Source organism: Pinus tabuliformis, chromosome X, assembly GCF_031772625.1.
Source record: "Pinus tabuliformis cultivar Carrire ecotype Pingquan chromosome X, CPIR1, whole genome shotgun sequence".
Lineage (NCBI taxonomy): Eukaryota > Viridiplantae > Streptophyta > Pinopsida > Pinales > Pinaceae > Pinus > Pinus tabuliformis.
The window spans coordinates 827,970,118-827,984,737 of NC_142308.1; positions in this window are offsets into that span (position 1 = coordinate 827,970,118).

Genomic DNA, 14,620 nt, shown 5'->3' on the forward strand with positions numbered 1-14,620 from the left:
ACGATCTCGAGCATGAAATATGCTAAGTTTTGAAAATCCAATTTGGCTATCAGATCTTTTCATGCAGAGAAGTGAAGGATTAATTTTCCTGTTTTGGAAAATTATGATGCTAAATCATTTGAGTATGTGTCAATTGTGGAGGTCACTTGTTTCAAATTGTTACTGTCTCTACATTGCCTAAAATTTATGCTTATTTTCAAAGCCAATGGGACTGGATTTTTTGTCGTACAACAAAAGTGGAGAATGATTCCATTGAAGAAGATGTTTAGAGTTTAAGTGGTGATGACATTATTTTATTGGTTATTCTCATGGAGAAAGTGAGGCACAAAATCAATCACAGTCAATAGGAGAGGTGGCAGGTGTCAAGTTTGTATTCTCCAATCAATAATGTAGAAACTAGTTTCATAACCTTAAAGCATTGAACTAAATGGTGGCAGAGCTTCTCAAGGGTGAAGATAAGCACACAGGTGGCAGTTTGAATTAGTAATTCTAGATTGGAGACAAGTGGCTACATTTATATAACAACATAGGAATCTAGTTATAGATTTCAAAGGGGTCAGAAGATACAAGTGGCAGAGTAATTTACACAAAATCTGGCAAATTGAGGAGTCTCTAGATTAATTTATTTCACACGATTGGCCTCGTGGTATAATTGAATTTGGAAATTTAGAGCAGATACTTCGTCACAAGCCATTTTTTGAAAATGAGATAAAGAAAAAAACAAGACTTCGGGGAGTCAGCTTGCTGAAGAACTTTTGAAAAAGTTGAAGCCTTCATATTGGTTCTCTGCACATTTGTGCACTAAATTTGTAGCTATTGTTCAACATGGGGAGAATAGACCTATCACAAAATTTCTTGCATTGGATAAATGTCTTCCTAGCCACAATTTTCTTCAGGTTATTGAAATAGAATCTGATGCAAGGCCACTTGAGATCCATTATGATGAAGAATGGCTTGCAATAACACAAGCATACAATCCTTATTTTCCTTTAAGCTGAAAATCTGTACAGTTGATAGCAGAACAACCAGACCTGCGATTCCATTGCCAGTGTGTGAGAAAGCGTATGAAAGAAATCAACATGAAGCCTTTTGATTTTACAATGACAGTCCCACCTTATGATCCCACCCAAGGAAAGCCAAGCCAATCTAGCAATGGCGCTGCACTTCTGGAATGTGGCCCTACGCGCAACGCTTACACTTGGGAAACAAATAGAACAACAGGTTGATCGAACAACTACAAAATTGTGCAGGGTTGTGCTAGGATATGAATTATGTGAGGAAGGCAAGCCACACATTTGTTTGGATGATGCAATTGCTGCAATAAAATCGACCCTTGCCAAACTAGATCATGGACTTAATGATCCTCTTGACATGGGAAATCTTGAAGTAAATGAAGCAGACTTCTCAAAACTCTATATTCATAAGATACCCGTTGGTACCTAGGATAAACTGCAGAATATTTTTCCAAATAAATATTCAGTTGAATTTCAGGCATTCTCTCCTGTGAAGAAACAAATATTGTACAACATGTTGAAAATAATACTGAGAGGGGGGGGTGAACCAGTGTTATTAAGTCAGATTCTTTTTCAATTTATACAAAGATTTGTATACGCTACTTCAGTGAATGAAAACAATGTGTATACGCAACTCTGACTAATGAAACTAGCATATAACTTCCAGACTTATAATTTAATTTATTCTTCAGATGTTGAACATTAATCTATGTGTCATAACCATATAATAGAAAGCAGTAACAGAAAAGTAGAACAGACAGTCACACAAAGGAACACAAGATATAAAGTGGAAACCCAATTTGGGTGAAAACCACCTGCTGCAATATGTCTCTATCTCATTTCAATTAGAAACTTCTTTTTCAAATGATTTTGTAATGGTGCAGTCTTATACTAGTACGTAGGCTTCAATCTGCCGAAGGCTACAACCTTCTCCCATTCTCCAGCTTCTCCTGGAAGGGAGCTACAACCCCCTTAGCTCTTGTACTAGCTGAGTTACTAGTACGTAGGTGCTGACCTACAGAAGGCTTCAACCTTCTCTTTTCTTCCAGGGACCACGTTTCATAAATTTTTAGACTGGATCCATGAATATCAACCAAACATCAAGTAGATTTGCAACAACCAATCTCCTTTGTACAAATGCTGAATCAACCAATAACTTTTCAGAATGCTGTAACCAGAAAACAGTACCAGTAACCAGACACGAATTCTGAACCCAGAACACTGCAGCAATAAACAGAAGCAGCTAAAACATGTTTCAAGAGACGTATGCTACTTCATCAATAGAAACATGTGTATATACATAGTTATGCATAAGCCAACCAGCATATACACAGTCTTCACTTCCTTAACTTGCATGTATACATGCCTCCACTACGTCGAACCTACGTACAGATCTATAAAAGATAATTTATCCTTTTACTTAATCAGACATCAGTTATACCTAGATTATCAGATTTATAGATCTAATCATGCGCAAAATATAATAGATCAAAATCACACAATGATACTACTATTCAAGCCTTGAGATCTCGACCCATCAATAGATCTTAACCATCGTGTAATGCTCAAGTTCCTCCTTGATTCAGATCCAGCTATAACTCACCAACCAATCACCAGCATTCCAGATCTTACTCCTCTGAAGATATTCAACACATAAGTCAATGCCCTTGCCAAATGATCTCCTTCCCTTTTTATATTCTTAGGCGTTACTCAAACCATGGTCCAAAACCATTGAGAACTAATACTAGGGACTTTAAATGCAATACCAAGGACCAAAACCATAGGTTCAAATATGTTGGACTAAATACCATGGACCAACCATAAGTTTTCCCACATGTACGTGCTTTTCTTTGCATGAAAGTGCGTGCATATGTATACGTGCCTTTTCATCGGTACAAGCCACGTGTATACACGACTTTAATAAGATGAACCTGCGTATACCTCATTTTCTTTCATTTTGAGAGCCTGAACTGTGATCTACCCTTTGAGTGAGTTGCCATCAAGGACAACACCTGTTCTATAGTGCCAAACCTGTGCCATAATGCCAACAATCTCCCCCTTTGGACTTGATGGCAACCCCAAGTCAACCAAAAACATTCTCCCCCTTTGACATCAAGGGCAAAGGGTTATGTTCCTCTTGAGTCCATGCTGAAATTTCTGCTCTGATGTGTTGTCCAAGCTCCCCCTGACTTGTAGAAAAGGTCTGCAAGAAGATGTTCTATAAAATAAACATGACTTTATACAACATAAATTACCTTCCTATCACCAAAGACTCATACATACATCCATCTCCCATCCAAATGGGAATATACTAGTATTGACTCATCCACCCAACCAAGCGGGGATACATGATAAAAGAAGAACATTACATCATTCATCCCAGGTATAGTGGGGAAACTAAAATAGGCCATTACATGACCTTGATAAAAGAAATATAAGACATAGAGACAAAATATCTACAGCAAGAATCTGACAGTTATCAACAACAAACATTAGCAGCGTTTGTCAATCATTATTCAAACCAACACCCATGTTCTGCTTCTGCACCTGTTCCACCTCAAATCAAACCAACTGTGAATTTGAACTAAGATCTTATAAGATAATTCCAACAATGCATTATTAGAAGAATATATGCTCCCCCTGAACCTGTGCCAAATGGTCTCTGTCAGACCCATATCAGACTCTTTTCATTATGAGCCTGGCCCCACTGCTTTTCTTCAAACCAACATATACGGGACTATACCTTAATAAACCTGTGTATGTACGCGGATCCTCCTCATTCAACTCGCGTACAACCACTTTTCTTTGAAACAGATAAGATTCAACAACAAGATGATGCATCAACTACTCCCAGCTTCTGTCTGAGGTATTCAAATGTCTCCCTGGGCAATTGTTTGGTGAGGATATCAACAACTTGTTCCTTAGAGGGAACATAATCCAACTTGACCTTTTGTTCAAGCACTTGTTCTCAAATAAAATGATATTTGATAGGTATGTGCTTGGTCTTTGAATGCATGAATGGATTTTTTGGAATGTTGGTTGCACTTGTATTATCACATAGAATGGGGATAGGTGGAGTACAAGTGATTTACATGTCTTGTAATGTCTACATCATCTAGAGGAGTTGTGTGCAGCAAGATGCAACAGCTACATATTCTGGTTCAGCTGTAGATAATGCAATTGAAATCTGTTTCTTGTTGAACCAAGATACTAACCTAGGACCCATGAAGAATGCACCACCACTAGTGCGTTTTCTGTCATCCACACTTCCTGCCCAATCTACATCTGTATATGCATGGAATGTGAGATCTGTACTTCTAGGATACCATAAGCCATAGTTTTGAGTTCCTTGAAGATACTTAAAAATTCTCTTAACTGCCTGAAGATGAGTTTCCTTTGGATTTTCCTGAAATCTTCCAACTATTCCCATTGCATGCATAATATCTAGTTAGGTACCTGTTAGATAGAGTAGACTACCAATCATGGATCTATAGGTTGGTTGATGCACTGCTGTTGATTCATCATTTGCGCTGAGGCTGCATCCTGTTACCATAGGGGTACATACTGGTTTCGATTCCTCCATCCCATATTTCTTCAAGATCTGCTTGAGATACTTGGTTTGTGATAGAAAAATGCCATCTTTGTTTTTTTGGACTTGTAAACCAAGAAAATATGTGAGCTCACCAAGCATAGACATTTCAAACTCATTTTGCATCACCAAGGCAAAATTTTGACTCATGTCTTCTTCATTGCTACCAAAGATGATATCATCAACATACACAACAAGAATTAGCAACTTATCATTGTCAAATTTTATATACAGATTGCTATCTGTGGAACCTTTTGTGAAACCTTGTTGATGGAGGTATTTATCCAAGCGATAATACCAAGCTCTGGGAGCCTGTTTAAGGCCATATAGAGCCTTTTTGAGTCTGCATAAAAGCTTTGGATCATTTCCAAGGACAAACCCATCTAGTTGCTCAATATACACTTCTTCATCCAAGTCTCTATTTAGAAAAGCAGACTTCATGTCCATTTGAAATACTTTGAACTTCTGAAAGCTAGAAAGGGCAAGGAACATCCTTATGGCCTCAAGTCTAGCAACTGGTGCAAAAATTTCTTCCAAGTCTATCCCTTCTTGTTGAGCATACCCTTGTTGGGTGTGGAGCCTGATTATCTTCTATATTCAAAGGTATCGCCACATAGGACCCCAGTTCGAAATGGGGGGTCCAGGGGTAAAATTGCCTTGTAAAAGTATAGTAATTTCTAGTCAATCTGGGTCGTTCATTAGGCGGATGATCTGATGGTAGAACTTATGTTTAGTTTAGGGTTTTTTACCCTAGAAGGCAACCCCCTCTCTTTGTATGAGGGCATTGTATTTAAGGCTGTGTGATAGATGTGTATTCTGTGAGAAAGAAATAGAGAGGTGAGAATGTGAGAGAAAACAGAGGATATTACAGTGGATTTGCTGTAGGTTGTGTCTCTTCATTTTGCTAGATAATAGAAAGGAAGGACTGGCTGTTCAGGGTGGACGTAGCCCAAACTGGGTGAACCACGTATATCTGTGTCTCTCTTGTTTTGTGCATTTTCTGTGTTTATATTTCTGCAATATTGTATGTGTTCCATTGCTCCGTAAAATATAATTTTCTAACAACTGGTATCGGAGCCAAAGGTCTATTTGGCTGATAAACTCGCAGGAAAGAAGGGTTCCTGGTTCGAGTGGGAGCAATGGCGGAAGATGGTAAGTTTAGGGTCGAGAAATTTAACGGCCAAAACTTCTCGCTGTGGAAGATGCAGATGGAAGATTATCTGTATCAGAAAGATCTATACCTACCATTGGGCGGAAAAACAAAGATGCCGACGGGTATGAAAGATGAAGAATGGAACCTTCTCGATAAAAAGGCACTCGGAACAATACGGTTGTGCCTTGCTATGTCAGTCGCCTTCAACATTTCGAAAGAAACCACGACAGAGGGTTTGATGCAGATGTTGTCGAAACTATATGAAAAACCCTCGGCCTCAAACAAGGTATTCCTTATGAAACGGTTATTTAATATGAATATGTCGGAAGGTGGATCTGTTGCAAACCATTTAAATGATTTTAATACAAGTCAGTTAAGTTCTATAGGGGTAAACTTTGACGATGAAGTTAGAGCTCTGTTATTCTTGTGCTCATTACCAGAAAGTTGGAATGGTTTGGTAATGGCCATTAGTAACTCCGTTTATGGATCTAGTACTTTAAAGTTTGATGATGTTGTCGGTGCTATCCTTAGCAAGGAAATGCGACGGAAAAGCTCCGGTGAGACATCGGGAAATGCCTTGAGTGCAGAGTCTAGAGGAAGAAAAATGGAAAGAGGAAAGAGCTCAGGATATCGCAGTAAATCAAGGAAAGGCAGATCCAAGTCCAGATCGGGGATAGTGTGTTGGAAATGTGGAAAGAAAGGACACCTAAAGAAATATTGTAGATCTCGAAATGCAAAAGAAGGAGATGCACAACAAGAAAACAATCATGAAGCAAATGTGACAGGTGAGGTGTTACAAGATGCTTTGATTCTTTGTTTCGAAAATATTACTGATTCCTGGGTGGTAGATTATGGGGCTTCATTCCATGCCACACCTGATAAGAAATACTTTCATGACTATGTTCAAGGAGATTTTGGACAAGTTCGTCTGGGTGATGATAAACCCTGTAAAATTGTTGGAATGGGTAAGGTTATTGTAAAATAGCAGAATGGAAACCAATGGCTATTAAAGGAGGTAAGGCATGTTCCAGATCTAAAGAAAAATCTGATTTCAACAGGGCAGTTAGGCGGTGAAGGTTGTGTGACAACTTTCACAGATAAAGCTTGAAAGGTCACCAAAGGGAGCCCTGGTAATAGCAAAAGGTGAAAAGGTTGGTACATTGTATTTATGCAATGGTATTTCTAACTCTGTTAATGCTTTAACTTCCAAAGGAGCAGATGCAACATTATGGCATCATAGGCTCAGACACATGAGTGAAAAGGGGATGAAGATTCTTCACTCAAGGAATTTATTGCCGGGTTTGAAGAATGTTGATTTGGATTTCTGTGAGAATTGCATTTATGGAAAACAGAAGAGAGTCAGATTTCTCAGAGTTGGGAAAGAAAAGAAGAATGAAAAATTAGAGCTTGTGCATACAGATGTATGGGGACCTGCTCAGGTATCATCTCTCGGTGGCTCTCGTTATTATGTTACTTTTATTGATGATTCAACTAGAAAAACTTGGATTTATTGTATTAAGAATAAATCTGATGTATTTGATACTTTCAAGAAATGGAAAGCTTTGGTTGAGAATGAGACAGGAAAGAAATTGAAGTGTCTTAGATCAGACAATGGAGGTGAATATTGCAGCAAAGAGTTTGATAGGTACTGTTCAGAGCATGGAATTCGCAGAGAGAAGACAGTTCCAAGAACACCACAAGAAAATGGTGTGTCAGAAAGGATGAATAGAACAATCATGGAGCGTGCAAGGTGCATGAGATTGCATGCAGGATTGCCTTTACAGTTTTGGGCAGATGCTGTAGATACTGCTGTTTATCTAATAAACAGAGGGCCTTCAAGTTCCTTGGATGGTGGTGTTCTGGAGGAAGCATGGACAGGTAAAAAGGTAAACTACTCCTTTTAAAGCCTTTTGGTTGTGAGGCCTTTGTCCATATTGATAAAGAAAATAGAACAAAGCTTGAGGCAAAGTCAAAGAAATGTACCTTTATTGGATACGGTGTTAATGATTTTGGTTATCTCTTATATGATTACGAAAATCACAAAATCATTAGGAGCAGAGATGTAATATTCAATGAAAAGGTCTTGTATAAGAATCAGTTGCAGGAAAAGAAACAGGAAAATGAAAACAAGGAATACGCAGTTCTTGTTGAAATCACTGAAAAAGGAAAGGTGCCTGAAAATAATAATAATCAACAACCACAACAACAACAACCACCACAACAACAACAGGCACCCCAAACACCTGAAAGTGGTGTTAGAAGATCTACCAAGATAAGTAGACCCCCTGAACGATACTCTCCTTTATTATATTATTTATTGTTGACTGATTCTGGTGAACCTGAATGTTATGAAGAAGCAATGCAGGTTGAAAGCAGGAAGAAGTGGGAGGTAGCCATGGAAGAAGAGATGGAATCCTTAATGCATAACCAGACTTGGGATTTAGTCAGGTTGCCTGCAGGAAAAACTACATTGAAGAATAAATGGGTTTACCGGCTGAAGGAAGAAGATGGAGGAAAACAGAGGTACAAAGCTAGACATGTGGTGAAGGGGTTTGCACAGAAGAAAGGTATTGATTTTCATGAAATATTTTCTCCTGTTGTTAAAATGACTTCAATGAGAACTATTTTAAGTCTTGTAGCAGTTGAAGATTTGCATCTTGAGCAGTTAGATGTAAAGACAACCTTTCTCCATGGGGATTTGGAGGAAGAGATATATATGCTGCAGCCACAAGGATATGAGGTGAAAGGGAAGGAGAAACTAGTGTGCAGGTTGAAGAAGAGCTTGTATGGCTTAAAACAGGCTCCAAGGCAGTGGTATCTAAAATTTGACAAGTTTATGTCTGAACAAGGTTATACTAGATGTCGCTCTGATCATTGTGTTTATCTGAAAAAGAAAAATGATGGTAGCTATATTATATTGTTATTGTATGTGGATGACATGCTTGTTGCATGATCTAACATGTAGGAAATAAATGTACTCAAAAGAAAATTGGCAAATTCATTTGCAATGAAGGATTTTGGAGCTGCAAAACAAATCCTTGGTATGAGAATCACTAGAGACAGGAAAAATCACAAATTAACATTGTCTCAGAATGAGTACATACAAAAGGTGTTGAAAATATTTAATATGCAAAATGCAAAACCAGTTAGTACACCTTTTGCTAGCCATTTCAAACTTAGTAAGGAAATGTGCCCAAAGACCCAAGAAGACATGGATTATATGTCTAAAGTTCCATATGCATCAGCAGTTGGAAGCTTAATGTATGCAATGGTCTGCACAAGGCCTGATATTGCACATGCAGTGGGAGTTGTAAGCAGGTACATGAACAATCCAGGAAAGGAACATTGGATGGCAGTGAAATGGATTCTCAGATATTTGAAAGGTACCACAAATCAAGCATTATGCTTTGGTGGTGCAAACATTTCTCTACAGGGATATGGCTGGTGACAGGGATAACAGGAGGAGAACTACAGGATATGTATTTACTGTTGGTGGAACAGCTGTTAGTTGGATTTCAAAAATCCAAAGTGTTGTTGCACTTTCACCAACATAAGCAGAGTATGTTGCTGCTACAGAGGCTAGTAAAGGAATGATTTGGTTACAAAGGTTTATGGGTGAATTGGGTAAGGAGCATGATATGGGCACGTTATACAGTGATAGCCAAAGTGCCATTCATCTTGCAAAGAACTCAGCATTTCATTCCAGGACTAAACACATACAACTCAAGTACCATTTCATATGATCAGTGTTGGAAGATGGAGAGTTGAAGCTACAAAAGATACACACTAGCCAGAATCCTGCAGATATGATAACAAAAGTTGTAACCAGGGAGAAACTGAGAATATGCTCAGTTTCAGTTGGTCTTCAAGGATGACGATGAAGATGAGAAACAGCCAGGTCCAAAGAAGAGTCATTGTCTAGCAAATGGAGCAGCGGTGGAGTTGCTACAATCAGTCTCCAAGTGGGAGATTGTTGGGTGTGGAGCCTGATTATCTTCTATATTCAAAGGTATTGCCACATAGGACCCCAGTTTGAAATGGGGGTGGCAACGCCGCCCGTAAAATATTCACTGCAAGGGTGGTCCAGGGGGGGTGGCTGCGACCTTTGGGAGCCCCCCCCTGGCGGGGGGTTTCGGGGGAAGCGCCCTCGAAGCTAAAAATAGTTGTAAAATTGACTTGTAAAAGTATAGTAATTTCTAGTCAATCTGGGCCGTTCATTAGGCAGATGATCTGATGGTAGAACTTATGTTTAGTTTAGGGTTTTTTTCCCTAGAAGGCAACCCCCTCTCTTTGTATGAGGGCATTGTATTTGAGGCTGTGTGATAGATGTGTATTCTGTGAGCGAGAAATAGAGAGGTGAGACTGTGAGAGAAAACATAGGATATTACAGCGGATTTGCTGTAGGTTGTGTCTCTTCATTTTGCTGTATAATAGAAAGGAAGGACTGGCTGTTCAGGGTGGATGTAGCCCAAACAGGGTGAACCACGTATATCTGTGTCTCTCTTGTTTTGTGCGTTTTCTGTGTTTATATTTCTGCAATATTGTATGTGTTCCATTGCCCCGTAAAATATAATTTTGTAACAACTGGTATCAGAACCGAAGGTCTATTTGGCTGATAAACTCGCAGGAAAGAAGGGTTCCTGGTTCGAGTGGGAGCAATGGCAGAAGATGGTAAGTTTAGGGTCGAGAAATTTAACGGCCAAAACTTCTCGCTGTGGAAGATGCAGATGGAAGATTATCTGTATCAGAAAGATCTATACCTACCATTGGGCGGAAAAACAAAGATGCCGACGAGTATGAAAGATGAAGAATGGAACCTTCTCGATAGAAAGGCACTCGTAACAATACGGTTGTGCCTTGCTGCGTCAGTTGCCTTCAACATTCGAAGGAAACCACGACAGAGGGTTTGATGCAGACGTTGTCGAAACTATATGAAAAACCCTCGGCCTCAAACAAGGTATTCCTTATGAAACGATTATTTAATATGAATATGTCGGAAGGTGGATCTGTTGCAAACCATTTAAATGATTTTAATACAGTTACAAGTCAGTTAAGTTCTGTAGGGGTAAACTTTGACGATGAAGTTAGAGCTCTGTTATTCTTGTGCTCATTACCAGAAAGTTGGAATGGTTTGGTAATGGCCATTAGTAACTCCGTTTCTGGATCTAGTACTTTAAGGTTTGATGATGTTGTCGGTGCTATCCTTAGCAAGGAAATGCAATGGAAAAGCTCCGGTGAGACATTGGGAAATGCCTTGAGTGCAGAGTCTAGAGGAAGAAAATGGAAAGAGGAAAAAGCTCAGCATATCGCAGTAAATCAAGGAAAGGCAGATCCAAGTCCAGATTGGGGATAGTGTGTTGGAAATGTGGAAAGAAAGGACACCTAAAGAAACACTGTAGATCTCGGAAGGGAAAAGAAGGAGATGCACAGCAAGAAAATAATCATGAAGCAAATGTGACAGGTGAGGTGTTACAAGATGCTTTGATTCTTTCTTTCGAAAATATTACTGGTTCCTGGGTGGTAGATTCAGGGGCTTCATTCCATGCCACACTTGATAAGAAATACTTTCATGTCTATGTTCAAGGAGATTTTGGACAAGTTCGTCTGGGTGATGATAAACCCTGTAAAATCGTTGGAATGGGTAAGGTTCTTGTAAAACAGCAGAATGGAAACCAATGGCTATTAAAGGAGGCAAGGCATGTTCCAGATCTAAAGAAAAATCTGATTTCAACAGGGCAGTTAGGTGGTGAAGGTTGTGTGACAACTTTCACAGATAAAGCTTGGAAGGTCATTAAAGGGAACCCTGGTAATAGCAAAAGGTGAAAAGGTTGGTACATTGTATTTATGCAATGGTATTTCTAACCCTGTTAATGCTTTAACTTCCAAAGGAGCAGATGCAACATTATGGCATCATAGGCTTGGACACATGAGTGAAAAGGGGATGAAGATTCTTCACTCAAGGAATTTGTTGCCGGGTTTGAAGAATGTTGATTTGGACTTCTGTGAGAATTGCATTTATGGAAAACAGAAGAGAGTCAAATTTCTTAGAGTTGGGAAAGAAAAGAAGAATGAAAAATTAGAGCTTGTGCATACAGATGTATGGGGACCTGCTCAGGTATCATCTCTCGGTGGCTCTCATTATTATGTTACTTTTATTGATGATGCAACTAGAAAAACTTGGATTTATTGTATTAAGAATAAATCTGATGTATTTGATACTTTCAAGAAATGTAAAGCTTTGGTTGAGAATGAGACAGGAAAGAAATTGAAGTGTCTTAGATCAGACAATGGAGGTGAATATTGCAGCAAAGAGTTTGATAAGTACTGTTCAGAGCATGGAATTCGCAGAGAGAAGACAGTTCCAAGAACACCACAAGAAAATGGTGTGTCAGAAAGGATGAACAGAACAATCATGGAGCATGCAAAGTGCATGAGATTGCATGCAGGATTGCCTTTACAGTTTTGAGCAGATGCTGTAGATACTGCTGTTTATCTAATAAACAGAGGGCCTTCAAGTTCCTTGGATGGTGGTGTTCTGGAGGAAGCATGGACAGGTAAAAAGGTAAACTACTCCTTTTTAAAGCCTTTTGGTTGTGAGGCCTTTGTCCATATTGATAAAGAAAATAGAACAAAGCTTGAGGTAAAGTCAAAGAAATGTACCTTTATTGGATACGGTGTTAATGATTTTGGTTATCGCTTATATGATTACGAAAATCACAAAATCATTAGGATCATAGATGTAATATTCAATGAAAAGGTCTTGTATAAGAATTAGTTGCAGGAAAAGAAACAGGAAAAGGAAAACAAGGAATACGCAGTTCTTGATGAAATCACTGAAAAAGGAAAGGTGCCTGAAAATAATAATAATCAACAACCACAACAACAGCAACCACCACAACAACAACAGGCACCCCAAACACCTGAAAGTGGTGTTAGAAGATCTACCAAGATAAGTAGACCCCCTGAACGATACTCTCCTTCATTATATTATTTATTGTTGACTGATTCTGGTGAACCCGAATGTTATGAAGAAGCAATGCAGGTTGAAAGCAGGAAGAAGTGGGAGGTAACCATGGAAGAAGAGATGGACTCCTTAATGCATAACCAGACTTGGGATTTAGTCAGGTTGCCTGCAGGAAAAACTACATTGAAGAATAAATGGGTTTACAGGCTGAAGGAAGAAGATGGAGGAAAACAGAGGTACAAAGCTAGTCTTGTGGTGAAGGGGTTTGCATAGAAGAAAGGTATTGATTTTGATGAAATATTTTCTCCTGTTGTTAAAATGACTTCAATGAGAACTATTTTAAGTCTTGTAGCAACTGAAGATTTGCATCTTGAGCAGTTAGATGTAAAGACAACCTTTCTCCATGGGGATTTGGAGGAAGAGATATATATGCAACAGCCACAAGGATATGAGGTGAAAGGGAAGGAGAAACTAGTGTGCAGGCTGAAGAAGAGCTTGTATGGCTTAAAACAGGCTCCAAGGCAGTGGTATCTAAAATTTGACAAGTTTATGTCTGAACAAGGTTATACTAGATGTCGCTCTGATCATTGTGTTTATCTGAAAAAGCAAAATGATGGTAGCTATATTATATTGTTATTGTATGTGGATGACATGCTTGTTGCAGGATCTAACATGGAGGAAATAAATCTACTCAAAAGAAAATTGGCAAATTCATTTGCAATGAAGGATTTTGGAGCTGCAAAACAAATCCTTGGTATGAGAATCACTAGAGACAGGAAAAATCACAAATTAACATTGTCTCAGAATGAGTACATACAAAAGGTGTTGAAAAGATTTAATATGCACAATTCAAAACCAGTTAGTACACCTTTTGCTAGCCATTTCAAACTTAGTAAGGAAATGTGCCCAAAGACCCAAGAAGACATGGATTATATGTCTAAATTTCCATATGCATCAGCAGTTGGAAGCTTAATGTATGCAATGGTCTGCACAAGGCCTGATATTGCACATGCAGTGGGAGTTGTAAGCAGGTACATGAACAATCCAGGAAAGGAACATTGGATGGCAGTGAAATGGATTCTCAGATATTTGAAAGGTACCACAAATCAAGCATTATGCTTTGGTGGTGCAAACATTTCTCTACAGGGATATGGCTGGTGACAGGGATAACAGGAGGAGCACTACAGGATATGTATTTACTGTTGGTGGAACAGCTGTTAGTTGGATTTCAAAAATCCAAAGTGTTGTTGCACTTTCGCCAACATAAGCAGAGTATGTTGCTACTACAGAGGCTAGTAAAGGAATGATTTGGTTACAAAGGTTTATGGGTGAATTGGGTAAGGAGCATGATATGGGCACGTTATACAGTGATAGCCAAAGTGCCATTCATCTTGCAAAGAACTCAGCATTTCATTCCAGGACTAAACACATACAACTCAAGTACCATTTCATATGATCAGTGTTGGAAGATGGAGAGTTGAAGCTACAAAAGATACACACTAGCCAGAATCCTGCAGATATGATAAAAAAAGTTGTAACCAAGGAGAAACTGAGAATATGCTCAGTTTCAGTTGGTCTTCAAGGATGACGATGAAGATGAGAAGCAGCCAGGTCCAAAGAGGAGTCACTGTCCAGCAAATGGAGCAGCGGTGGAGTTGCTACAATCAGTCTCCAAGTGGGAGATTGTTGGGTGTGGAGCCTGATTATCTTCTATATTCAAAGGTATCGCCACATAGGACCCTAGTTCGAAATGGGGGCAGCAACACCACCTGTAAAATATTCACTGCAAGGGGGGTCCAGGGGGGGGCGGCTGCGACCTTTGGGAGCCCCCCCCTGGCGGGGGGTTTCCTCCGAAGCTAAAAACAACTGTAAAATTGCCTTGTAAAAGTATAGTAATTTCT